Source organism: Scyliorhinus torazame, chromosome 1 (assembly GCF_047496885.1).
Source record: "Scyliorhinus torazame isolate Kashiwa2021f chromosome 1, sScyTor2.1, whole genome shotgun sequence".
In the NCBI taxonomy this organism is placed as follows: domain Eukaryota; kingdom Metazoa; phylum Chordata; class Chondrichthyes; order Carcharhiniformes; family Scyliorhinidae; genus Scyliorhinus; species Scyliorhinus torazame.
In genome coordinates, this window is record NC_092707.1 from 115,637,937 (window position 1) to 115,665,268 (window position 27,332).

Genomic DNA, 27,332 nt, shown 5'->3' on the forward strand with positions numbered 1-27,332 from the left:
GATACATAGAGGCCAATGATAATGGGGAAGTACCGGTTGGTGTGGTTTGGGAGGCTCTGAAAGCAGTGGTTAGGGTAGAGTTAATCTCAATTAGGGCTCACAGGGAGAAGAGAGAGAGGACGGAGAGGGAGAGGTTGGTGGGGGAGATATTAAGGGTGGATAGGAGGTATGCGGATTCCCCTGAAGAGGGGCTGCTGAAGGAGCGACGGGGCCTCCAAACGGGGAAAGCTGAGACCCAGTGGAGGAAGGTGCAAGGGCAGTATACGAATCTGGGGAGAAGGCGAGCCGGATGCTGCCGCATCAGCTACGCCAGAGGGAGGCGGCGAGGGAAATTGGAGGAATCAGGGACAGAGTGGGGGACACAGTGCGGAGTTCGGCTAAAATAAATGAGGTATTCCGGGATTTCTATGGGAGCCTGTATAAGTCAGAACCCCCGGAGGGGGGAGGGGATGCGGCGGTTCCTGAACGAATTGAGGTTCCCGAGAGTGGAGATGGGGCAAGTGGAAGGCCTAGAGGCCCCGATTGGGATAGAGGAGCTGGTTACAGGATGGGGAGCATGCAGGTGGGCAAGGCCCCGGGGCCTGATGGGTTCCCGTCGAATTTTACAGGAAGTTTGTGGATCTGCTGTGTCCGCTGCTGGTGAGAACCTTCAACGAGGCGAGGGAGGAAGGGATTCGCCCCCCGACAATGTCTCAGGCGCTGATCTCGCTGATCCTTAAGCGGGACAAGGACCCGCTGCAGTGTGGCTCGTCTCGGCCGATCTCGTTCCTTAATGTAGATGCCAAGTTGCTGGCAAAGGTCCTAGCCACAAGGATTGAGGATTGTGTCCCGGGAGTGATACACGAGGACCAGACGGGGTTCGTGAGGGGCAGGCAGTTAAATGCAAACGTGCGGAGGTTCCTGAATGTGATTATGATGCCCTCGGAGGGTGGGGAGGCAGAAGTGGTGGCGGCAATGGACGCGGAGAAGGCCTTTGATCGGGTGGAGTGGGAGTACCTATGGGAAGTGCTTGGCAGGTTTGGGTTCGGGGAGGGGTTCATAGGGTGGGTCAAATTGTTATACCAGGCCCCGGTGGCGAGCGTATCTACGAACCGGCGAAGATCAGAATATTTTAGGTTGTACCGTGGGACGAGACAGGGGTGCCCCCGTCCCCTCTGTTGTTTGCTTTGGCAATTGAGCCCCTGGCCATGGCGTTGAGTGAATCTAGAAACTGGAGGGGCTTGGTCCGGGGAGGGGAGGAACATCGGGTCTCGTTGTATGCTGATGACCTGCTTTTGTACATCGCAGATCCAGTGGAGGGGATGGTGGAGGTCATGCGGATCCTTAGGGAGAACGGGGACTTCTCAGGCTACAAGCTTAACGTGGGGAAGAGTGAGCTCTTTGTGGTGCATGCGAGGGGCCAGGAAAGGGGGCTGGAGGAGCTGCCGCTTAAGAGGGCGGAGAGGAGTTTCCGATATTTGGGTATCCAGGTGGCCAGGAGTTGGGGGGCTCTGAATAAGCTTAATTTGGCATGGTTGATAGACCAGATGGAGGAAGACTTTAGGAGACGGGACGTGTTGCCACTCTCCCTGGCGGGCATGGTGCAGTCCGTTAAGATAACAGTCCTCCCTAGGTTCCTGTTTGTGTTCCAGTGCCTGCCCATCCTCATCCCCAAGGCCTTTTTTAAGCGAGTAAGCAGGAGCATTATGGGGTTTGTATGGGCAAGTAAGACCTCAAGGGTCAAGAGGCTGTTTCTGGAGCGTAGTCAGGACAGGGGTGGGCTGGCGCTACCGAACCTGTGTAGTTATTACTGGGCAGCCAATGTGGCAATGATTCGGAAATGGGTAATGGAGAGAGAGGGGGTGGCGTGGATAAAGTTAGAGGCGGCGTCAGGTGTGGGCACTAGTTTGGGAGCGCTGGTGACGGCACCATTGCCGCTACCGCTGACGCGGTACACCACGAGCCCGGTGGTGGCGGCGACACTGAGGATCTGGGGGCAGTGGAGACGGCACAGGGGTGAGTTGGGGGCCTCAATTTGGTCCCCAATACGGAATAATGATAGGTTTGCACCGAGCAGGATAGATGGCGGATTCCTAACCTGGCATCGGGCCGGGATTAAAAGGATGGGGGACCTATTTATCGACGGGGCTTTTGCTAGTCTGGGGGCGCTGGAGGAGAAATTTGGGTTACCCCCCGGAAACGCTTTTAGGTACATGCAGGTGAGGGCGTTTGTGAGAAGGCAGGTAAGGGAATTTCCGCTGCTTCCCGCACGGAGGATTCAGGACAGGGTGACCTCAGGTGTATGGGTGGGAGAGGGCAAGGTCTCGGCGATCTATCAGGAGTTGCAGGAGGCGGAGGAAGCCTCGGTGGAGGAGCTGAAGGGCAAGTGGGAGGAGGAGCTGGGCGAGGAACTGGATGAGGGCTTGTGGGCGGAGGCCCTGGGCAAGGTTAACTCCTCCTCGTTTTGCGCCAGACTTAGCCTGATCCAGTTCAAAGTGGTTCACAGGGCACATATGACAGGGGCGAGGATGTGCAAGTTTTTTGGGGTGGAGGACAGATGCATGAGGTGCTCGGGGAGGCCAGCAAATCACGCCCATATGTTCTGGGCGTGCCCAGCGCTAGCGGGGTTCTGGAGGGGCTTCGCAAAGGCTATGTCCAAAGTCTTGGACACTCGGGTAAAACTGAGCTGGGGGATAGCAATATTCGGGGTATCAGCTGAGCCGCGAGTACAGGAGTATAAAGAGGCCGGAGTTCTGGCCTTTGCGTCCTTGGTAGCCCGGAGGAGGATCCTACTAATGTGGAGGGATGCGAAACCCCCAAGCGTGGAGGCTTGGATTAATGACATGGCAGGGTTCATTAAGTTGGAGAGGGTAAAGTTTGCCTTGCGAGGGTCTGTGCAGGGGTTTTCCAGGCGGTGGCAACCGTTGCTAGACTTTCTCGTGGAACGTTAGATGGAGGTCAAGAGCAGCAGCAACCCAGGTGGGAGAAGGGGAGGAGGGGGGGAGGGTTTTTTGGCTTGTTTTTATTATTGTAAGGGGCGTTTGCCCCATTTTTGTTCTTAGTTTGTTAGATAGTTTAATGTTTAATGGTTTAAGTTGTTGGAGCGGATGGCGTAAGGCCCCCCTTTTTATTTTTCTTATGTATATTTTCTTTCCTTTTTGGAGTGTTTTGTAAAAATTTATTGAAAACCTTGAATAAACATATTTTTTTAAAAAAGGAACCTATCTATCTCTGCTTAAAGACACTCTGTGATTTGGCCTCCACAGCCTTCTGCGGCAAAGAGTTGCAGATTCACCACCCTCTGGCTGAAGAAATTCCTCTTCATCTCTGTTTTAAAGGATCATCCTTTTAGTCTGAGATGCTGTCCTCTGGTTCTAGTTTTTCCTACAAGTGGAAACATCCTCTCCACATCCACTCTAGCCAGGCCTCGCAGTATCCTGTAAGTTTCAATAAGATCCCCCCTCATCCTTCTAAACTCCAAAAGGTACAGACCCAGAGTCCTCAACCGTTCCTCATATGAGGTTCTTGTGAACCGCCTCTGGAGCCTTTCCAAGGCCAGCACATCCTTCCTTAGATACGGGGCCCATAACTGCTCACAATACTCCAAATGGAGGCAGATGCAATCTGGATGATTGAAGCAGATGTAATGGGGGTGATTGAAGCAGATACATTCAGGGTGATGGAAGCAGATACAATCTGGGTGATTGAAGCAGATACAGTCAGAGATTTGAATCAGATACAATCTGAGTGATTGAAGCAGATACAGTCAGGGAGATTGAAGCAGATTCAATCCGAATGAACAGGGCAGCATGGTGGCACAGTGGTTAGTAGTGCTGCCTCACAGCTCCAGGGACCCGGGTTCAATTCCGGCCTAGCATGACTGTCTGTGTGGAGTTTGCACTTTCAACCCGTGCCTGCATGGGTTTCCTCCCGGTGCTCCGATTTCCACCAGCAGAAACAGTCTGAGTGATGAAAGCAGATACAATCAGAGTGATAGAAGCAGGCACACTTAGGGTGATTGAAGCAGATATAATCACGGTGATGGTAGCAGACACAAACTGAGTGATTGAAGCAGATACAGTCAAAGTGATTGAAGCAGATACAATCAGGGTGATTGAAGGAGATACAATCAGGGTGATTGAAGCAGATACAATCAGGGTGATTGAAGCAGATACAGTCAGAGTGATGGAAGAAGATTCAATCAGGGTGATTGAAGCAGATACAATCAGGGTGATTGAAGCAGATACAATTAGGGTGATTGAAGCAGATACAGTCAGAGTGATTGAAGCAGACACAGTCAGTGATGGAAGCAGATACAATCAGGGTGATTGAAGCAGATACAGTCAGGGTGATTGAAGCAGACACAGTCAGAGTGATGGAAGCAGATACAATCAGCGTGATTGAAGCATGTACAGTCAGAGTGATTGAAGCAGACACAGTCAGAGTGATGGAAGCAGATACAATCAGCGTGATTGAAGCATGTACAGTCAGAGTGATTGAAGCAGACACAGTCAGAGTGATGGAAGCAGATACAGTCAGAGCGATGGAAGCAGATACAGTCAGAGTGATTGAAGCAGACACAGTCAGAGTGATGGAAGCAGATACAGTCAGAGTGATTGAAGCAGACAGTCAGAGTGATTGAAGCAGATACAATCAGCGTGATTGAAGCAGATACAGTCAGAGTGATTGAAGCAGACACAGTCAGAGTGATGGAAGCAGATACAATCAGCGTGACTGAAGCAGATACAGTCAGAGTGATTGAAGCAGATACAATCAGCGTGATTGAAGCATGTACAGTCAGAGTGATTGAAGCAGACACAGTCAGAGTGATTGAAGCAGATACAGTCAGAGTGATTGAAGCAGACACAGTCAGAGTGATGGAAGCAGATACAATCAGCGTGATTGAAGCAGATACAGTCAGAGTGATTGAAGCAGACACAGTCAGCGTGATTGAAGCATGTACAGTCAGAGTGATTGAAGCAGATACAATCAGAGTGATGGAAGCAGATACAATCAGTGTGCTTGAAGCAGATACAATCAGCGTGATTGAAGCAGATACAGTCAGTGTGCTTGAAGCAGATACAATCAGCGTGATTGAAGCAGATACAGTCAGAGTGATTGAAGCAGACACAGTTAGCGTGATTGAAGCATGTACAGTCAGAGTGATTGAAGCAGACACAGTCAGAGTGATGGAAGCAGATACAGTCAGTGTGCTTGAAGCAGATACAATCAGCGTGATTGAAGCAGATACAGTCAGAGTGATTGAAGCAGACACAGTTAGCGTGATTGAAGCATGTACAGTCAGAGTGATTGAAGCAGACACAGTCAGAGTGATGGAAGCAGATACAGTCAGAGTGATTGAAGCAGACACAGTCAGAGTGATGGAAGCAGATACAATCAGCGTGATTGAAGCAGATACAGTCAGAGTGATTGAAGCAGATACAGTCAGAGTGATGGAAGCAGATACAGTCAGAGCGATGGAAGCAGATACAATCAGCGTGATTGAAGCAGATACAGTCAGAGTGATGGAAGCAGATACAATCAGCGTGATTGAAGCAGATACAGTCAGAGTGATCGAAGCAGATACAGTCAGAGTGATGGAAGCAGATACAGTCAGAGCGATGGAAGCAGATACAATCAGTGTGCTTGAAGCAGAAACAATCAGAGTGATTGAAGCAGATACAATCAGAGTGATGGAAGCATGTACAGTCAGCGTGACTGAAGCAGATACAGTCAGAGTGATTGAAGCAGATACAATCAGCGTGATTGAAGCATGTACAGTCAGAGTGATTGAAGCAGACACAGTCAGAGTGATGGAAGCAGATACAATCAGAGTGATGGAAGGAGATACAGTCAGAGTGATTGAAGCAGACACAGTCAGAGTGATGGAAGCAGATACAATCAGAGTGATGGAAGGAGATACAGTCAGAGTGATTGAAGCAGATACAATCAGAGTGATGGAAGGAGATACAATCAGTGTGCTTGAAGCAGAAACAATCAGAGTGATTGAAGCAGATACAGTCAGAGTGATGGAAGCAGATACAGTCAGAGCGATTGAAGCAGACACAGTCAGAGTGATTGAAGCAGATACAATCAGTGTGCTTGAAGCAGAAACAATCAGAGTGATTGAAGCAGATACAGTCAGAAAGATGGAAGCAGATACAGTCAGAGTGATGGAAGCAGATAGAATAGATTTATTGAAGTGGAGACAATCAGAGTGATTGAAGGATGCCAGAACCCCCTCTCATGATCCTACAGTCCTGCCACTCCCGCCGCTCCTGATTCTGTAGTATCACCAGGACCTCTACTCACCTGCCTGTTCTACAGCCCTTCCAGGGTCCCTTGCCTGTTCCTACAGTCCTGCCAGGACCCCTCTCATGATCCGCTCTTTTATGGTGAGCTGTGCTATTTGTAAAGATCCAGACTTCTGTCCAATGTATTTCAAATCCATAATCATCAGTTGCCATAAACATCCTCCTTTGGGAGAGGTACAATGTCCCATTTGTTGTCAAAATCACTGATGAAAGATGGACTTCCGGCGGCGATCGCGAACGTAGTGGCCGCAGCAAAGACGCTCCTGCACAGCCACAAAATCACGGCTTTTTTGGGGGGGTTTTCCCGGGGAATTTTCAAAAAAAAAAAAATTCTCTAGGCCCAGCGAATTCGACCCTCCCCAGGTGCCAAAGCTCCGATCCACGGAGCTGGAGAGGGAGAGAGAAAAAAAGGAGACTAGTCCCGGTGAGCTGCACGTGGAGGAGGAGTGGGGATCGCTCAGAAACGGACGGAAAGTCGGAGCACGGAGAGGATCACAAGAACAAAATAAGATTTTTTAAATTCAACGTTCCTTGTTCCTCGCCTGCAAATTTAAAAAAAAAACTTTTTTAAAGGGAAAAAAAACTTTTTTTTAAAAAAATCCCTTTTTATAAAAAACAAACTGTTTTTAAAAGGATTTTTAAAAAACCTTGGTTTTTCTTTGGGGGGACCAAAAAAAAAAGAATTTATTTTTCCCACCAAAACCCAGGAAAAAAAGAGGAAGGCACAGACAGAAATATGCCTCCAAATAATAAATTGGGGGGACGGCGAGATGTAAGAAGGAACAGCAGCGAAGGCGAAGGACAAAAGCAGGAGCTGCGGCCGAGCAGGCAGACGACCCCACGGGGCGAGGCAGAGGTTCAGGCGAATCAGGAAGCGGAAAAGCTGGCGAGCCGAGCAGCGGAGCAGGAACAGGACGCGGCGACCATCCCGCACAGGGGGAGGAATGGAGAAGCGTGCTGAAAACGCAAATAAACGCCATACAGGAGGAGATAAAAACGGAGATAAATGCCATGAGGGAGGCACTCAGGACGGAGCTCCACACAATGATGAAGGAGATGCTGGCGGAGACAACAGAAAAACTGCAGCGAACCATCAACGGCCTGGAAAGGAAGGTGGAGGTGCAGGAGAAAACTATTCAGGAGTTGGAGAGGGCCGCCTCGGACCAGAGCGACAGGATGGTAACTCAGGAAACCGAGGTGAAAAGGCTGGTAACGACCCAGGGGAGCCTAAGAGGGAAAGTGGAGGACCAGAAAAATAGGTCCAGACGGTAGAATGTTAAAATAGTGGGTCTGCCAGAGGGGATGGAAGGCAGTGACCCGACAGGCTACGTCACCCAAATGCTGGGCAAGCTAGTGGGAAGGGAGAGGTTTCCAAACCCCCCAGAAATCGACAGGGCGCACAGGTCGCTCCGACCCAGGCCCAAAGCCGGGGAGCAGCCCAGAGAGATTATCGTGAAGCTGCACAGGTTCCAAGACTGGGAAAAAAATCCTAAAGTGAATCCTAAGGCAGATGAAAGCGAGCACGTGGGAAGGGAAGACCATAAGGGTGTACCAGGACATTGGGCGGACCTGGCCAAAAGAAGGGCTGAATTCAACAGGGCCAAATCAGCACTCTACAAAAGTAATGTCAAATTTGGGATGCTATTCCCGGCCAAACTCTGGGTAACATTTGAGGGGAAGGAGCTGTTTTTTAACATCCCAGCGGAGGAGTTTGTTAGAGCGAACAAACTGGGGGAGGGACAGCCGCAACGGCCATCATGAAAGCGACGGGGATGGGAAAGAAAGGAAGAATCGGAACAAAGAGCAGCGGGCAGACCGCAAACAGAGACAATACGATCACGGACTGTACACACGTGTTTGGTGCACTGTGTGGGACTGTGCTGACTCGTTCCCGGCCTCGTTCCACCTTTCAATGCAATGGGGGGGAGCGAAGCAAGGTGAATGAGGATGAAAAAGGCGGACAGGAGGGCGAGACAAGGGCTAGCAAAAGGAAGGTAAAACAGGACCAGAGCAGGGCAAGTGCTGGGAGGAGGGCCACCGTGCTAATGAGGACGGCTAACGCGGGAGGGCAGGAAGAAAGGAGGGCCGCGGCTCGCCTCTCAGGGGAGAGGGAGCGCCTGGCACATAGAGGGGGGGGGAGCAGGGCAGAAGGGGGAGAAGAACACAGGGGGGGGATAGAGGAACAGGGACTAAGGGGGGGGGGGCAGAGGAGTTGGGGGGAGAGCGCAGAACAAAAGAGAAGCAAAGGGAAGGGTGAGGTAGATAAGCAGCACGAACAGAGGCCTCGGCGGGCATGGGGCAGGGCGAGGAACCAAGATGGTGCCACAAACAGCCTCTCGGGAGGGCTTCAGGACGAAGGGAGACCCTGGAGTGCAGGGGCGCAGCCACGTGGCGTACACACAGCTGGCGGCCATGGTGGGTGCCCCCTGGACAAAAACAAACCCCGGAGCCCGACCTCATGGTGAGAGCAGTGACCGCGGCCATTTTGTACGGCCCCCTAACGAAGGGAAACCCCGGAGGGCAGGGGTGCATCCACCAGGTAAGTATGGGTGACCCCGCAGGACCGGGAGGTCAAAAAACCCCCACCAGGATTGTTACCTGGAATGTAAGGGGACTCAACGGCCCGGTCAAAAGATCCAGAGTCTTCACCCACCTAAGAAGCCTGAATGCAGACATAATCTACCTACAAGAGACGCACCTGAGGGAGAAGGACTGACTGCTGGTAAGAAAGGGCTGGGTGGGACAGACATACCACTCATGCTACGGGACGAGGGCTAGGGGAGTAGCAATATAAATTAGTAAGAGGACGAGGTTTACGGAAACCAAGACAGTTACGGACCCAGGGGGACGGTACATCATGGTCAGCTGTGTCCTGGAAGGGTATCCGGTCGTACTGGCAAATGTGTACGCTCCCAACTGGGACGACACAGAATTCATAAAGAAGACCATGGCGGAAATCCCCGACATCGACACACACCGACTGATCATGGGGGGCGACTTCAACTGTGTACAGGATCCACTGACCTACCGATCAAACCCCAGAGAAGGGAAAAAGCCTGGCATGGCTAGGGTACTAGGAGCATTTATGAAGCAGATGGGGGCGGTGGACCCATGGAGATTCCTGCACCCGGGAGAGAAGGAATTTTCATACTTCTCACAAGTACACAAGGTACACACCCGTATCGACTTCTTTGCAGTGGGGAAAACGGTGCTTCCAGGGATCCCGGGAACAGAGTACTCCGCGATCGTTATCTCTGACCACGCTCCACACTGTATAGATGTGAGGTTGGAGACAGGCCGTGCCCAGCGCCCCACATGGAGGCTGGACACGGACCTCCTGGCCGACAAAGCCTTCTGTCAGAAAACATTGTGGGCCATAGGCGACTACGTGAGTAACAACCAAAACGGAGAGGTCTCACCCTCCACGTTCTGGGAGGCACTGAAGGCCGTGATTAGAGGCGAGATCATAGCCTACAAGGCAAGCAGAGATAGGGAAGAGAGGATGGCCAGGCAGCGACTAGTGGACTCCATTCTGGAAGTCGACAGAAAGTACTCCGAGGCCCCGACCGTAGGGCTGCTGGTGGAGAGGAAAAAGCTGCAAATGGACTTTAACGTGCTATCCACGAGGAAAGCAGTGTACCAACTCTGTCAGACACGGGGGACCTTCTACGAACACGGAGACAAGGCTGGCCGTCTATTGGCTCACCAGCTGAGAAAGCAGGCAGCCACAAGGGAAATAGCGCAGGTAAAGGACAGCAGAGGCAGACTGGTAACAGAACCAAAGGAAGTCAATTGGGCATTTGAGACCTTCTACCGGGGACTGTACACCTCCGAGCCCCCCAACGGGGCGCTGGGATGAAACTGTTTCTAGACGGACTGGAACTACCAGTTGTGGGGGAAGACAGACGGGCGGAGCTGGAAGCACCAATAGACCTGGGAGAAATCATGGAGAGCATCAGCTCCATGCAGGCAAGGAAGGCACCGGGACCCGATGGGTTCCCGGCGGACTTCTACAAAGAATTTGCACCAGTCCTGGCCCCACACCTAAGGGACATGTTCACGGACTCACTGGCAAGGGGCACCCTGCCCCCAACGCTAACGCAGGCCACAATTTCACTGATACCCAAAAAAGATAAAGACCTGACGGAATGCGGATCATACAGACCCATTTCACTGCTGAACGTGGATGCGAAAATACTCGCAAAGGTCCTGGCCAAAAGGCTGGAGGGCTGTGTACCAGGGGTAGTCGCAGAGGTCCAAACCGGCTTTGTCAAGGGTAGGCAGCTCACAGCGAACATCAGGCGGCTGCTGAACGTAATAATGACCCCCTCTGGGGAGAGAACACCAGAGGTGATCGTCTCCCTGGACGCAGAAAAGGCCTTCGACAGAGTCAAATGGAAATACCTCCTCGAGGTACTGGAACGGTTTGGGCTAGGAGCGGGATTCACCGCCTGGGTGAGGCTCCTGTACAACGCTCCCAAAGCGAGCGTCTGAACAAACACCACCAGCTCTGAATACTTCCAGCTGCAGAGAGGAACAAGACAGGGCTGCCCCCTGTCCCCACTATTGTTCACGCTAGCCATCCAACCCCTGGCGATAGCCCTGCGGGACGTGAAAATCTGGAAGGGAATCCGGAGAGGAGACAGAGAGCACAGAGTCTCACTCTATGCAGATGACCTGCTCCTCTATGTCTCGAAGCCACAGGAGGCACTGAAGGCAATACTACAAATGCTGAAAGAGTTTGGAACATTCTCGGGCTACAAGTTTAATCTGGGCAAAAGTGAGGCAATCCCAGTGAACCCAAATGGGGGAGGGAGAGAGCTGGAGGTGCTCCCGTTCAAAACAGCCCAGAACAGATTCCGCTACCTGGGGATCCAGATAGCCAGAGACTGGACACAGATCCACAAGTGGAACCTGACCAGCCTGGTGGAGGAAGTAAGAAGAGACCTTCAAAGGTGGGGCTCACTCCCACTGTCCCTCACGGGGAGAGTGCAGACGATCAAAATGAACGTGCTGCTGAGGTTCCTCTTCCTGTTTAGATCCATTCCGATCTTCATCTCCAAGGCCTTTTTCCAAAACGTAGACAGTCTAATCATGGCGTTTGTGTGTGTGTGTGGGGGGGGGGGGGGGGGGGGGGGGGGGGGCGGAAGAACCCGGGAATCCCAAAACAGACACTGCAAAGAAGGAAAATCAAAGGGGGCTTGGCCTAAGCAAACCTACAATACTACCACTGGGCAGCAACGGCAGAAAGAGTGAGGGGGTGGGTACAAGAACCCGACACAGATTGAGTACAAATGGAGGAGGCATCCTATAAAGGAACGACCCTCCGGGCCCTGGCCACAGCAGCACTCCCATCCCCCTCAACAAGATACACAACAAGCCCAGTGGTAGCGGCCACGCTGAGAACATGGACCCAGCTCAGACAACACTTCGGGATAACTAAAATGTCCCTTATGGCCCCCATCTGCAGCATTCACAGATTCCCCCCCCCCCCCCCCCCCCCCCAGCTATGCTGGATACCACCTTCAAAAGATGGAGGCAGGACGGGGGCACATTGACGGTCGGGGACTTCTACGTAGGGCACAGACTGGCGATGCTGGACGAACTGACGCGGAAGTGTAAACTAGCAAAAGGACAGGAAATGAGATACCTCCAAATAAAACACTTCCTCTGCAAAGAGACAGTAGGGTACCCCGGGGCCCCAGAAAGCACACTACTAGAGGACCTGATAGGCACAAGCAACGCGAAGGGGGGCTATGTGGGAAAATATACGGACAGCTACTGGACAGAGCCGGACTCCACTGGACGAGATCAGACAAAAATGGGAGGAAAAACTGGGGACAGAGGTAGGATGGGGACTCTGGAGCGAAGCACTGAGCAGGGTGAACTCCACCTCCTCCTGCACAAGGCTAAGCCTAATGCAGCTCAAAGTGGTGCACAGAGCACACCTGACCAGAACCCGAATGAGCAGGTTCTTCCCGGAGGGGGGAGGACAAATGTGAGCTGTGCCAGAGGCTTCCGGCCAACCACACGCACATGTTTTGGGCCTGCCCCAAACTTGCTGAGTTCTGGACAACCTTCTCTGAGGCAATGTCCAAGGTTGTGGGGGTGAGGGTGAAGCCATGCCCAATAGTGGCAATCTTCGGGGTATCGGAGCAGCCAGAGTTACACATGGGGAAGGGGGCCAACGCCCTTGCTTTCCCCTCCCTAATCGCACGCCGGAGAATCCTGCTCGGCTGCCGATCGGCAGCACCGCCCACAGCTGCAGACTGGCTCGCTGACCTCTCGGAATTTCTCCACCTGGAGAAGATTAAGTACGCCACCCGAGGGTCAGAGGAAGGCTTCCTGGATACTTGGGGGCAGTTTGTCGGTCTGTTCCAAAACCTGTTTGAGGCCAACAATGAGGAGTAACTTAATAAGAATTTTGTTTCGACTGCCCCTAAACGGGGTTAGTGCCAGGCACCGAATGAAGTGCCATGCTCGCCCAGCTGACGGCACCCACAAAATCCGGTTCACGCCCTCGCTGGGTGTGAAGCAGACTCACATATTCAAATGAATCTTTGGACTAATTTTAATTGTGGGGTGGCTTCAATAGGAATTCCCATTGACAACGGCAGGAGCAAAGAATCCCACCACCAATCAATGATGTGCACCAATGCCACCACCAATGAATGGCGCGCACCTCCCGCTACCATGAAACACGTGGGCTGGAAGCTGGAGGACATGTCCAATGTGTGGGTGGTTTGTGATGGGAATTGCGCCAGAACCGCCGGTAGAATTCTCACTGGTTTTCCCATCCGAAATGACACTTAGAGTTGGATTCTTCTACCCTGCCTGTCGCAAGATCACCAAGGACAGGACATGGACCATGTAAAGGTCCATTGATAGTGGGCGGGCACAGCCGGAGAATCCTGCCCTGAGTTACCTTTGGGAGAATCGGCAGCAACATTTATCCCTCAATCAACATCACGGGCGTCATTCTCCGACCCCCCGCCGGGTCGGAGAATGGCCGTTGGCCGCCGTGAATCCCGCCCCCGCCCCCGCCGAAGTCTCCGAGGGGAGAAAAGTCGGCGGGGCGTTAATGGCGCCGCTGCCGCGGAGAATGTCACGGGTCTGCGCAAGGCAGCCGATTTTCGGCCTGCCGATATTCTCCCTTCCGGATGGGCCGAAGTCCCGTCGACGTGATGACCGTTCACGTCGACGTCAATCAAACCTCCTTTTCATCGGCGTGACCCGGTGCTCCAGGCTCACGCCGACCAGCGAGGAGGTGAGTGACGGCCTGGGGGGTTGGCTCTGGGCAGGAAATGGCGTGGCCGCAGACTGATTGCCTGAGGAGAGGTGTGTCTCGGGTTGTGTGTGTGTGCGGCGGGGGGGGGGGGGGGGGGGGGGGGGTGGTTAGAGTAGGCTGGGCTCCGGGGGAGTGCCGGGAGGGGGTCCGTGCCGGGGTGGAGGTTGGGGGTTGGGGAGGGGGTCCGTGCCGGGGTGGAGGTTGGGGGGGGGGTCCGTGCCGGGGTGGAGGTTGGGGGTTGGGGAGGGGGTCCGTGCCGGGGTGGAGGTTGGGGGTTGGGGAGGGGGTCCGTGCCGGGGTGGAGGTTGGGGAGGGGGTCCGTGCCGGGGTGGAGGTTGTGGAGGGGGTCCGTGCCGGGGTGGAGGTTGGGGGGGGGGGTCCGTGCTGGGGTGGAGGTTGGGGGTTGGGGAGGGGGTCCGTGCCGGGGTGGAGGTTGGGGGTTGGGGAGGGGGTCCGTGCCGGGGTGGAGGTTGGGGGGGGGTCCGTGCCGGGGTGGAGGTTGGGGAGGGGGTCCGTGCCGGGGTGGAGGTTGGGGAGGGGGTCCGTGCCGGGGTGGAGGTTGGGGGGGGGGTCCGTGCCGGGGTGGAGGTTGGGGAGGGGGTCCGTGCCGGGGTGGAGGTTGGGGAGGGGGTCCGTGCCGGGGTGGAGGTTGGGGGGGGGGTCCGTGCCGGGGTGGAGGTTGGGGAGGGGGTCCGTGCCGGGGTGGAGGTTGGGGAGGGGGTCCGTGCCGGGGTGGAGGTTGGGGGTTGTGGAGGGGGTCCGTGCCGGGGTGGAGGTTGGGGGGGGGGGTCCGTGCTGGGGTGGAGGTTGGGGGTTGGGGAGGGGTTCCGTGCCGGGGTGGAGGTTGGGGGGGGGTCCGTGCTGGGGTGGAGTTTGGGGTTGGGGAGGGGGTCCGTGCCGGGGTGGAGGTTGGGGGTTGTGGAGGGGGTCCGTGCCGGGGTGGAGGTTGGGGGTTGTGGAGGGGGTCCGTGCCGGGGTGGATGTTGGGGGTTGTGGAGGGGGTCCGTGCCGGGGTGGAGGTTGGGGGGGGGGGTCCGTGCTGGGGTGGAGGTTGGGGGTTGGGGAGGGGGTCCGTGCCGGTGTGGAGGTTGGGGGGGGGTCCGTGCTGGGGTGGAGGTTGGGGGTTGGGGAGGGGGTCCGTGCCGGGGTGGAGGTTGGAGGTTGGGGAGGGGGTCCGTGCCGGGGTGGAGGTTGGGGGGGGGGACCGTGCCGGGGTGGAGGTTGGGGAGGGGGTCCGTGCCGGGGTGGAGGTTGGGGAGGGGGTCCGTGCCGGGGTGGAGGTTGGGGGGCGGTCCGTGCCGGGGTGGAGGTTGGGGGGGGGTCCGTGCTGGGGTGGAGGTTGGGGGTTGGGGAGGGGGTCCGTGCCGGGGTGGAGGTTGGGGGTTGGGGAGGGGGTCCGTGCCGGGGTGGAGGTTGGTGGGGGGGGTCCGTGCCGGGGTGGAGGTTGGGGAGGGGGTCCGTGCCGGGGTGGAGGTTGGGGAGGGGGTCCGTGCCGGGGTGGAGGTTGGGGGGGGGGTCCGTGCCGGGGTGGAGGTTGGGGAGGGGGTCCGTGCCGGGGTGGAGGTTGGGGGTTGTGGAGGGGGTCCGTGCCGGGGTGGAGGTTGGGGGGGGGGCCGTGCTGGGGTGGAGGTTGGGGCGGGGGGGGGGGTCCGTGCCGGGGTGGGTGATGGGAGGGCAAATGAGTTGGTCCACCTGGCCAGGTGCCAGCCTCCAACAGTTGGACCCATGCGGTCCATGCCACCTGGCTGGGGGGAGGAGGGGATATGGGCAATGATGACATGTCGTCGTTCCCCTCCCCCCCACCAGGTCGTCATGTTCTCAGATCATCCAGCGATGTTGGCCGCCGTGGTGGCAGCCGCTCATGTCTATGTTGCCCTGGATGAGGAGGAGGAGGAGGAGGAGGAGCGTGCCAGAGAGGCGGCGCAGGCTGCCGCAGAGGGGCAGGCGGCAGCCGCCCAGGCTGGAGGGACACCTGACCGACAGGACGAGGAGGGGGAGGAGGACGTCGCGGCCCCACGGCAACGGAGGCACCCGAGGGCGCCCCGTGTGTACCGGCCCCGGCAGTCATACCAGGACCTCACGGACCGGGAATGCAGGAGGAGACTCCGGATGAGCCGGGAAACCGTGGCACACATCTGCCACCTGCTGGCACACCTGTCACCGCGTGGCACTGGCGGGGGACACCCTCTCCCCGTGTCCGTCAAGGTTACGGTGGCCCTGAACTTTTATGCAACGGGGTCATTCCAGGCACCGAGTGGGGACCTGTCCGGCATATCGCAGACATCGGTGCATCGGTGCATCCGGGCAGTGACAGATGCCCTTTATGCCATGGCGCACCGCTACATCCGCTTCCCCGTGGACCGGGCCAGCCAAGATGCCCGGGCCGTGGACTTCTCTGCCATTGCCGGGTTCCCCATGGTCCAGGGCGCGATCGATGGGATGCACGTCGCCGTGCGGCCACCTGCAGATAACAGGGCCGTGTTCACTAATAGGAAGGGGACCTATTCGATGAACGTACAGGTGGTCTGCGACCACCGCATGATGATCCTGCACGTCTGCGCCCGTTACCCAGGCAGTGTACACGACTCATTCGTGTTGTCGCGGTCATCCATCCCCGGCATGTACGAGGGACGCCATCCCCGGCTGAGGGGCTGGTTGCTGGGCGACAGGGGCTACCCATTGCGATCGTGGCTGATGACGCCTATACGGAGGCCACGCAATGAGGCGGAGAACCGCTACAATGATGCCCATGTAGCGACAAGGGGAGTGATCGAGAGGTGCTTTGGCGTGCTGAAGATGCGTTTCAGGTGCCTGGACCTCTCTGGGGGCGCCCTCCAGTATCGGTCAGATAGGGTCGGCCGCATCATTGTGGTGTGCTGCGTCCTGCACAACATAGCCCAGCAGAGGGGCGATGTGCCGCAGGCAGAGGAGGGCGGAGTGGAGGAGCAGCAGGAAGAGGCCCAGTCCTCCCCAGATGAGGGGGATGGGGGCAATGGTCAGGGCAGACGGGGTAGACACAGACGGGTGGCTGTCCACCGTTACCGGCTGGCCCAGCGGGCACGGGACAGACTGATAGACGCCCGCTTCACTGACTAGATGGGCGTGGGAATCGGGTAGTATGGCCACAGACCGCACACCATGACAACAGCCGACCACCCACACCCCCCACCCATCCATCCACCCAGCACCATCACCCCCCTCCCCAACCCCACACACCCCACCCGCATGCACACCACCCCCCCACTCCCAATTGCCGATCCACCGGCGGCACAACGGGCCGGGCTCACCCAGTTGCGGGTGGACGCGTGTCTATCGCAGGCCATGGAGAATGATGACAGCCCGCCTCCGATGAGCTCCTGGCTCTACATCGTTGGACTATGTCTGACCCATGGCCACAGTACCACCATCCACCCGGACCATCCCTGCATGCGGCTGTGACACTGCAGCGCACGGTCCCGTCCTCTGCCCGGGGGATGTTGATGGCGGCCCAGTGGGAAGGGGGCAGACTCACCTGGGGCTGAGGTAAGACCACCCCTCACACACACACTTGCGCTCAACGTACATGACACCCCCGCACACTTTGGACAGAGCACAAAGGCAGCTTCGGTAGGTGTAACATTGACTTTAATAACCAAAGGAGTTCATGCACGTGCCCTAGCGCCTAAAACTCATCTGTGCCCTGCACCCGTGCCAACTTACTCAGTGTCTAATTGTTTGGCCTTACGGGCCCTTTGACTACGTCTACGTGGTTCCCCAGACGGTACAGCAGAACTGGAGGTGGACTCCTGTGATTCCTGCCCTCTGACACTGGATCCCTTTGGCGGCCGTTTCCTGGGGCGTCCTGGCCTAGATGGGCCAGGCTGCGGCCCGGGCGACTGGGATGGCGAGCTGCCAGCCTGTCCTGCCCGTTGCCCACCCGATGCACCTGGGACGGAAGGGGGGGAGTCTGAGGTGTCGCGGTGTACCAGGACCTCCCCTACAGAGGGAGCCGGGACGGACCACACCACCTCCTCCTCCCTCGGGGTGCCCGATGGCCCCCAGGCCTCTACATGGGTGGGGGATGCGAACGGACTGGCCATCCGACGCGCCCCCGACATCTGGCGCTGCCAGTCCTGGAGGCCCGTGCTGGTATCGACAGGGGTCTGCAGGTTTGCAGCCATGGAGCCCAGGGGGTTGTCGAACCCTGTCTGCGACAGTGCGACGCCAGCTCGCACATGGCCACTGGCGCCGATGCCCTCAGCGATGGCCTGCTGAGACTGGGCCATGGCCTGCTGAGACTGGGCCATGGCCTGCAGAGACTGGGCTATGGCCTGCTGAGACTGGGCCATGGCCTGCTGAGACTGGGCTATGGCGTTGAGCGCCTCTGCCATCTGGCGCTGGCACTGGCTCATGGCCTCCTGTGAGAGGGCAGCCATTTCCTGGGCCACAGACGCCGCCTGCACGGAAGGCCCCAGGCCTCGCAAACCGTTCCCCATGTCTGACACCGTCGCACCCATTGCCTCCACCGCGGACGCCACCCGTGCGGTGTCAGCCTGGGTGGCACGCATGACCGGGACCACTCCCAGCTCCTGGACGCGGGTGGACTCCTCCACCTGCGACCGCAGCCGCCGCAAGCCACCCGTCACCCTATTCGCTCGTCTCCGTGTCGGTGGTTGCATCGGATCTATGTGTGGGTGTGGTAACTGCAGGAACCCGGGATCCATCTGGGCGGCAGATGTTCGCTTGGCCTGGGCTGCCCTCCGACCGCCCGGTCCCTCTGCTGCTCCTACCTCCACCTGCTGTACCGGGACGGCTGTGTTGTGCGCACCAGTGAGTGTACCAGACGCCTCATCACTAAAGTGCCCAACCGTGGTGAGTGTTTCTGCGATGGTGGAGGGTGTTGGTGACAGCAGTGGCGTTGTGTCGTGCTCTTCGTCCCACTCTGAGTCCATGGCACTTTGGGGTGGGGGTTCGTCTCCACCCATCCACTCTGAGTCACTGTCCGGTATTTCGTCTTCCCGGGTAGGGGTGTCCTGGGTAGTGCTGTCCCGGGTAGTGCTGTCCCGGGTAGGGGTGTCCTGGGTAGTGGTGTCCCGGGTAGGGGTGTCCTGGATAGTGGTGTCCTGGGTAGTGGTGTCCTGGCTCGGATGTGACGGGGGCCTGTGGCTGCCCCCCTCATCGCTGGGTGGTCGCTCCCGCACGTGACGGGGGTGTCGTCTCCCTGTTGCTCCAGGTCTCTCCGTCTCCCGTGGTCTCCGAGGGGCATCCTGCGGGCGTCGCATGCTGGAGGGTTCGGGTCTCTCCGTCTCCCGTGGTCTCCGAGGGGCATCCTGCGGGCGTCGCATGCTGGAGGGTTCGGGTCTCTCCGTCTCCCGTGGTCTCCGAGGGGCATCCTGCGGGCGTCGCATGCTGGAGGGTTCGGGTCTCTCCGTCTCCCGTGGTCTCCGAGGGGCATCCTGCGGGCGTCGCATGCTGGAGGGTGCGGGTCTCTCCGTCTCCCGTGGTCTCGGAGGGGCATCCTGCGGGCGGTCTGCATCTGCGGGGATGGGTGCCTGGACGTTTGGTCCTGCGATACACAATGAAGCATGCATGGTTAGACATCAGGCAGTGATCAGGTGATACGGGAGAGGGGGATATAGGGGAGGGGGGATATGGGGACGGGCTGTTGGTGGCTCACTTGCTCGTGGGGCCCCGACCTCTGCATCAGCAACCTCCCGGTCGTCAGGTCCGCCAGCCAGTTCCAGGGCCCTTTCCTCGTGTACGGTCAGTGGCCTCTCATCAGCGGGCCCTCCTCCAGTCCTCACATGCTCCCTATTGTTGTGTGCGCGCTTCTCCTGGGGGGGGGGGGGGGTGGTGGCAGGGGTAAAAGGCAACACTGTTAGGCAGGTATATGAATGCACGCCATCGGTTGCGCGTGCATTGCAGAGGTTAAGGTTAGGGCTGGATTCACTTGGGGATATGGGGGATATGGGGGAGAGGGGATATGGGGGATATGGGGGACGCTCACCCTGCCTGCTCTGACGAGGTCGTTCACCTTCTTGTGGCACTGGGTGCCTGTCCGTGGTGTCAGGGCCACAGCGGTGACGGCCTCTGCCACCTCCCTCCACAGACGCCGGTTGTGGCGTGGGGCAACTCTGCGGCCGTGCCCGGGATACAGGGCGTCCCTCCTCTGCTCCACCGCATCCAGGAGCGCCTCCACATCGCGTGACTCGAACCTCGGGGCTGAGCGACGGCCAGCCATCAAGTCGGGTGTTGCGGTCGGCTGTTCCGGTCGGGTGGGGGGGAGCTGCGCGGCCTTATGAGCCGTCACGCCATGCAGCGCGTATGACGCTGCACGGCGTGAACCACTGCGCAAGCGCGGATCTCGTTACGTCGCTGCTAGCCCATTTCGGGCCGCAGACTATCGGCCCATTTTTATGACGTGACGCAAGTGGGATTTGCGCCGTTTTTTGCGCCGATCGGCGGAGTTTCCGCCGATAACGGAGAATTTCGCCCCACAAATCAGGGGTGAGATTCTCCGACCCCCCGCCGGGTCGGAGAATCGGCGGGGGCTGGCGTGAATCCCGCCCCCGCCGGTTGCCGAATTCTCCGGCAACGGAGATTCGGCGGGGGCGGGAATCGCGCCGCGCCAGTTGGCGGACCCCCCAGGCGATTCTCCGGTCTGGATGGGCCAAAGTCCCGCTGCTAGAATGCCTGTCCCGCCAGCGTGGATTAAACCACCTCTCTTACCGGCGGGACAAGGTGGCGCAGGCGGGCTCCGGGGTCCTGGGGGGCGCGCGGGGTGATCTGGCCCCGGGGGGCCCCCCACGGTGGCCTGGCCCGCAATCGGGGCCCACCGATCCGCAGGCGGGCCTGTGCCATGGGGGCACTCTTTCCCTTCGACCTTTGCCACGGTCTCCACCATGGCGAAGGCGGAAGAGGCCCCCTCCACTGCGCATGCGCGGGGATGCCGTGAGCGGCCGCTGACGCTCCCGCACATGCGCCGCCCGGCAATGTCATTTCCGCGCCAGCTGGCGGGGCACCAAAGCCCATTCCCGCAACTGGCGGGGCGGAAATCAGTCCGGCGCGGGCCTAGCCCCTCAAGGTTAGGGCTCGGCCGCTCAAGGTGCGGAGGATTCCACACCTTTGGGGCGGCGCGATGCCGGACTGATTCGCGCCGTTTATTGGCGCCGGTCAGCGGACATCGCGCCGATTACGGAGAGTTTCGCCCCCTATTATCTCTCTCAGGTCACATTGCTGTTTGTGGGATCTTGCTCTGCCCAAATTGGCGACCACGTTTCCTGCATTGCAACAGTGGCTAAACATGAAAAGTACTTTGTCGGGTGTAAATGTTTCAAGGTGTCTGATGGTAATATATTTTCTGTGTAGATACAAGCATCAGTATATTTTCAATTTCTGCTTTTAATTAGTGTGCTTTGAAAATGAAAAAAAAATACATCACACATATTCAGGCAAATGGAACAAATTATTTTCATCCATCTACTTTGATAATATATGGCTGGAAGTACTTTCCAAGCATATCGATATGGTACCAATCATATTGGCCTACAGGGCCATTCTCTGTTCTGAGTGGGGGGAACATTGACATTGTGTACAGCTTTGTGAAATAGCTGTACTAAATCCATGTACAATTATGGAGAGTAGAGGATATGGTGAATTCAGAATTTGATTTGTATATTATTCTGACTTCCATAGAAATGAAGATCTTACGTGTATATATGTGGCCAAACTGATGTGGTCCCTAATTTTACAACCAGCCGGTGTTAAAATTATCCCGCCTGTTACTTTAAAAAAAATTTACAGTACCCAATTCATTTTTCCAGTTAAGGGGCAATTTAACGTGGCCAATCCAACTACCCTGCACTTCTTTTGGGTTGTGGGGGCGAAACCCACGCAAACACGGGGTGAATGTGCAAACTCCACACGGACAGTGACCCAGAGCCGGGATCGAACCTGGAACCTCGCCGCCGTGAGGCTGCAGTGCTACCCACTGTGCTACCGTGCTGCCCTCTCCCGCCTGTTACTTTAATATTGTAATTTATACTCAGTATCCCACATTTGAGGCAATGGTTCCCTGTGTCACCAAATGAAAAAAAATTGCAATTACCAAAAACATGACGTTATTTTTATGTTTCTCTTCAGGAACTGGCCTCCACAGCACAGATTCTGCCACTGCTCACATTATATTTATCAACACTGACACCTAAAAATATTCTTTGTTTTACTGGTACAGTGACCAATGCAGCATTGGCATGGGAGTCTGTATCCATACTGTCAATCTGCTCTTTATCCATTTAAGGGCTGGTGTGTCCACTGTATTCCACTTACGCCTCCAACATTCATTCCACATCGTTACATTTGCAGCTCAGGACATAATAATAATCTTTATTGTCATAAGTAAGGCTTACATTAACACTGCAATGAAGGGGCAGCATGGTGGCACAGTGGTTAGCAACTGCTGCCTCACGGCGCCGAGATCCTTTCACAACCTCCGCTCATTCCCCGCAAATTACTTTTACATTCTTTCATTCTTTTGGGGGATACAAACAGACAACAGTAATTTGGTCGCCTCTTACACATTCCATCTGATTTCATGGGGCAGAATGAAAAGAACCGACTGATTTGACATTGCCTGCTGCGTTCTCCTGCTCATGGGTCTCTTGGGCATGTAGTAGCTAGAAAATGTAACAGTCCGCCCAGCCAATCCCCAACAGTGAGAGACTTGATGGTTAAACTGACAGTACCTGGTTGGAGACGGTGCAAATGAACAGACAGCCACATGTTCAAGCTCTATTGGTGCAGACTGCTGAGAGAGACATCGGCAAATCTGCTTTAGAAGAAAGCCAATCATGTTGATAGCAGAGTTCAATCACATGACCGACCTAAAACCTCTTAACCAGCATAGGTTGGTATGATTTTAAAAAAAGTTAAAATGAGTGATTGAATTTCAATTTAAATAAGGTAAGGGTTGCTATGTGTTAAACTATATTTACCTGTTTATTGTAAAATAAAGCAATTTAACTATTTGTATTTGACCTTCTTTCAGGTGACTACAAAAATGAACCAAGGATGCAATTGGAGGATTACCATATTCTTTTGTCTTGATGCAGGGTCTATTACATCCTATTTTACACTATTGACCAATGACTCAGTATACAAGAAAATATCAAACGTGATAAGCACAATACAGCCAAGAACTCTTTCTTCTTCCAGTGACTAGTATCCAAAGTGTTATTATCTACCCATGTATACTAAGGTGCTTTGCTAGGTATGATCATTATATCTGCACTGCCTGAAGGCAGGTCCTTGGCTCATAGTAATCGTTCCATGTCTCTCTCTCTTGCATCAGTCGTTGCATTTGCCAATAGCTTCCTCCACTTTTCAATAATAATAATTAATTATTATTATTCAGTAATTAATTAATTATTAATGAATAATTGAAGGAAGCCATTCCAGCTGTATTTATTGGTAAATTAAATGTTAATAAGGATCTGTATTCAATAATTGTGCAATAACATCAGTCTAAATGTCCAGGTAAATGTGCAACATTGTGTTTGTCTGTGTTCAAAAACATAAAGTGGCAAATAGGGACAGAGAAAACAGAAATAGGCCAGTGCAGCCCGTATCATGGAAAGAAATTGTTAGTTGCAGAGTAAATGAAATGCTGAAGGTAAATACTCAGTGCTAAATACAAGGGACAAGCCAGAGACCTTGTTGTACAGTTATGGTACATTGTTACATGTATAGAACAAAAAGAACCATTCTGTCCTTGCACAGGAGTTTGGCTGTGCTGCCTCCACAACATTGTCTCATTCTGGTCTCTTCACATGGTTGGAGATGGAGAGATGCCGGAAAAAGCTTGAGAGCCATTATATCGAGATAAAAGTTCTTTCATCATCCCAAAAGACTCAGAAGCTTGATTTTCTTATGCTCGAAAAGAGTAGTTTGGAGTTAGTTGACTGAAGATTTAAAATGAATGAAGGCACTGAATTAGACAGCTTGGATGAGAATTAAACTAATCTGTGGAAATCCCTGCCCTGTGAAGCAGTTAAGACTACCTCGTTGAATGTTTTTAAGGCAAAGATAGATTTTTGAACAGTAAAGGAATTAAGGGTTATGGTGAACGGGCGGGTGAGTGGAGCTGAGTCCATAAAAAGGTCAGCCATGATCTTATTGAATGACAGGGTCGAGGGGCCAGATGGCCTACTCCTGCTCCTAGTTCTTACGTTCTTATGTAAAAGACATGAGCAGAGAATTTGTTTAGTTATCAGGAGATGCTTCTTTTCATAGATATTTGGAATTAGTGGCTGATTGGTGCACTGAGCACAGAAAGGTTCAGCAAGGAGGTCTGATGGGTTGGAGGGGGCTGGTATTACTACGTCCCAAAAATAGAAAGATAGTTGGAGTTAGGGTGATTTACCTCATGCGCATTATTAGATGCCGGAACGCATTCGTGATCATCTTGAAGAGTCGTCAAGGAAAAAAATCATTACCTGGAGCGGTCACAGGGATGTCAGGTGAGCTCACCTGAAATTACAATTTGATTCTGAACAGAAATCCCTCCTAAAAAAAAATCTTCTTATTGCTGTTCAAAAATCAAAACCAACCTGTATTATTGGGAAAAGATATTTTGGGCTCGCACATTAAGCCAATCTTGGTTTCTGTTATTTGCATTTACTATTTCCATAGAAACTATTTAGTTCCATTTTTAAGAACTGATTGCTGTATATCTCAAATTCATTGTCCATTTTAAACCTCAACTGATCCTTTTCAAAAGAGTGTGAGATCTAATATTATCTCAGCATACTGTTGGTTTCTGGCACGGCTATTGCCATGGAAACACACCCTCCATGAAACTCAAATGAGACAGACTGTTAGAATAAGCTAGCTACTTATTACATTTACTGATAATCTTTGTAAAAATAAATTTAGAGTACCCAATTCATTTTTTCCAATTAAGGGGCAATTTGGCATGTTCAATCCACCTACCCTGCACATCTTTTGGGTTGTGGGGCGAAACCCACGCAAACACGGGGAGAATCTGCAAACTCCATATGGACTGTGACCCAGAGCAGGGATTGAACCTGGGACCTTGGCGCCATGAGGCAGCAATGCTAACCACTTATGCCACCGTGCTGTCCACTCATTTACTGATATTCTTAAGTAATGCAGAATTCCCTAAAAAAAAAAACCACAAACAGGTGATTTTTCTTCTTTCCTCCAGGTTTAAAATTTTGAGGTAGGACAGCACGGTGGCACAGTGGTTAGCACTGCTGCCTACGGCGTTGAGGACCCGGGTTCGAATTCCGGCTCCGGCTCACTGTCCGTGTGGAGTTTACACATTCTCCCCATGTCTGCGTGGGTTTCACCCCCACAACGAAAGATGTGCAGGGTAGGTGGATTGGCCACGCCAAATTACCCCTTAATTGGAAAAAAAAATAATTGCGTACTCTAAATTTATTTTAAGCAATAAAAAAATTTTGAGGTGACAACTATTACACACAGCATATTGCATGGACAAGCCATTCGGCCCAACTCAGCTATACTGATTTTTATACACCACATGTGCCTCCTCTCACTATTGATTTAATCTCATCCTATCAACATATGATTTTTATTATTTTTGTCTCATCTACTTCCCTTTAAATGCATGAATGATTATTGCTGGGCAGCACGGTGGCTCAGGTGATAGCACTGCTGCCTCACGGCGCTGAGGTCCCAGGTTTGATCCCGGCTCTGGGTCACTGTCCGTGTGGAGTTTGCACATTCTCCCTGTGTTGCTTGGGTTTCACCCCGACAATCCAAAGATGTGCAGGGTAGGTGGATTGGCCTTAATTGCCCTTAATTCAAATTTTACCATCTGCTGTGGTGGGATTTGAATCCGGGACCCTAGAGCATTACCCTGGTTTTCTGGATCACTAGTCCAGTAACAATACCACTATGCCACCGTCTCCCTACTTGGCATCATTGGTTTCTGGCCCAAATGTTGCGGGTTCAAGCCCCCTCATCCAGGACTTGTGCACATAATCCGGATGGTACCAATTTTTGGAATCTCTGCATTATCAGAATCAATGTGCTGGGGCCTAAGCCAAAGGCTCCAGCTGCCAGTCACAAACTTGCTGTTGCAGTTCATTAGGGATTGAAATTAAAGCTAATCTCCTACTTAGTTTCATAAGAAAAATTCCGAATGTAAACACTGAGGACGCCAGGTTTTGTGTTGTGTTTGTGTTAAGTAACAGGGAAGAGGGCAACAGCAATTCAATGCACCCTGATTCAACAGTCTCATTAGGAAGAGCTTCATTTAAATTGTTTAATTTAATTTGCTTAACTGCAAAGCAAGTTCTGTGATCTTAGTCAAAATAATAGTATTCCATAAAATAAAACTAAAAGTTCAGAAGAAGAGTAATATTGGATTTGATTGGGTGAAGTTTTACCAGTGGGATTTTCCGCTCCTGCCGAAGTCAATGGTCTTTTGAATCCTCGCCACATTTTCCAGTCCCACTCCATCCGTGAAGGGGTCATAAAATTCAGCCCATTATCTCTGATTCTCGATCCACTGATGTTGCCAGACCTGCTGAGGTTTTCCAGCATTTTCTGTTTTTATAATGATATTCCATGTTGCCTTGAGTCCTGTGAGGCGAATTTATAACATTCAGTGCTGCATTCTGATCTACTCTGGGCGCGATTTAATAACCACGTCGGGCTTGAGTAAGAGTGTGGCGCGGCCGTTAGAACACGGGAGAGGCCAAAATCGAGAACCGCGCTGGGCGCCGATCGGTTTGCGATATAACCGGCCCACTCCTGTTGCCGAAATCAGGAACTTGCCATAGCGTGGTGAGAAACCAATAATCACCACTTAAGGCCAATCTGCATACAATTAACGGGGGCGACCCCCTATCTCACGGCTCCTGTGAACCAATGGCCTCCCCAGCACGTGGTCATGTGGGCACTGATTAGTAACCTTTTTAAAAGCGTGAAGTTGGCAGAATGGCTGCTGTGGGGACTCGAGGAGGGTGAGTAGCCATCTTTGCTCCCAGGGAATGAGCCCGGGAGCACTGGGGTTGCTACCTCGGTTCTCGAGGAGGGGGGGGCAGCCCCTGGTGGGACAGCCTTGGTCAGGGAGGGCCGCCATCGGTGGTGGAGGGGGATGCCCCTGGGCTGGGGTGGGGGGGGAGGTTGGTGTCTCAGCAACCGCAGGGACAACTCCAGCCCCTGCCTGTCGGTCCCACCGACCAACCAGATGTCCCACTGACCGTGGAGGCCTCTGCCCGCACAGTTGAAGGGAATTGGCAATCGTAGTTAAGTGAGCACTTCACACATCCCAAGTGGATTCCCGAGGGTAGGTGTGCCATTTAGCATATGGGGGTTATTGCGTAGCATCCCAATCAGATGGAGGTGCCTGAATACTGTGCGTGAGCACTGCAGGAAGCAACACCATGGACGCAGCAGCCAACATCCGAACACCAAGGGGTTGGGCCCCAACACTGGGGACATCTCCACAACCAGAAAGTGGCGTGTGTACCATAGAACCAGCCCTCGATGTTGTGCCGAGCATTGTCCGAAACCAAGATCAAGCTATCCCACTCCCTGTCATTCTGGTGTGCTCCATGTGCCTATCCAATGACCTCTTGAAAGTTCCTAAAGTGTCCGACTCCATTATCACAGCAGGCAGTTCATTCCACACCCTAACCACACTGAGTAAAGAACCTACCTCGGACATCCTTCCTATATCTCCCACCCTGAATCTTATAGTTATGCCCCCTTGTAACAGC

The 27,332-nt window shown here is 54.2% G+C and overlaps 1 long non-coding RNA gene across 1 annotated transcript in view; it reads right to left on the reverse strand.

The window, feature by feature from the left end:
• LOC140429637 (uncharacterized) overlaps positions 1-27,332 on the reverse strand; it is an 80,559-nt gene that overhangs the window by 49,444 nt on the left and 3,783 nt on the right. Inside the window, exon 2 of the long non-coding RNA XR_011949150.1 lies at positions 25,995-26,190. This is a non-coding gene — a long non-coding RNA (uncharacterized lncRNA). The remainder of the gene's footprint in view (positions 1-25,994; positions 26,191-27,332) is intronic.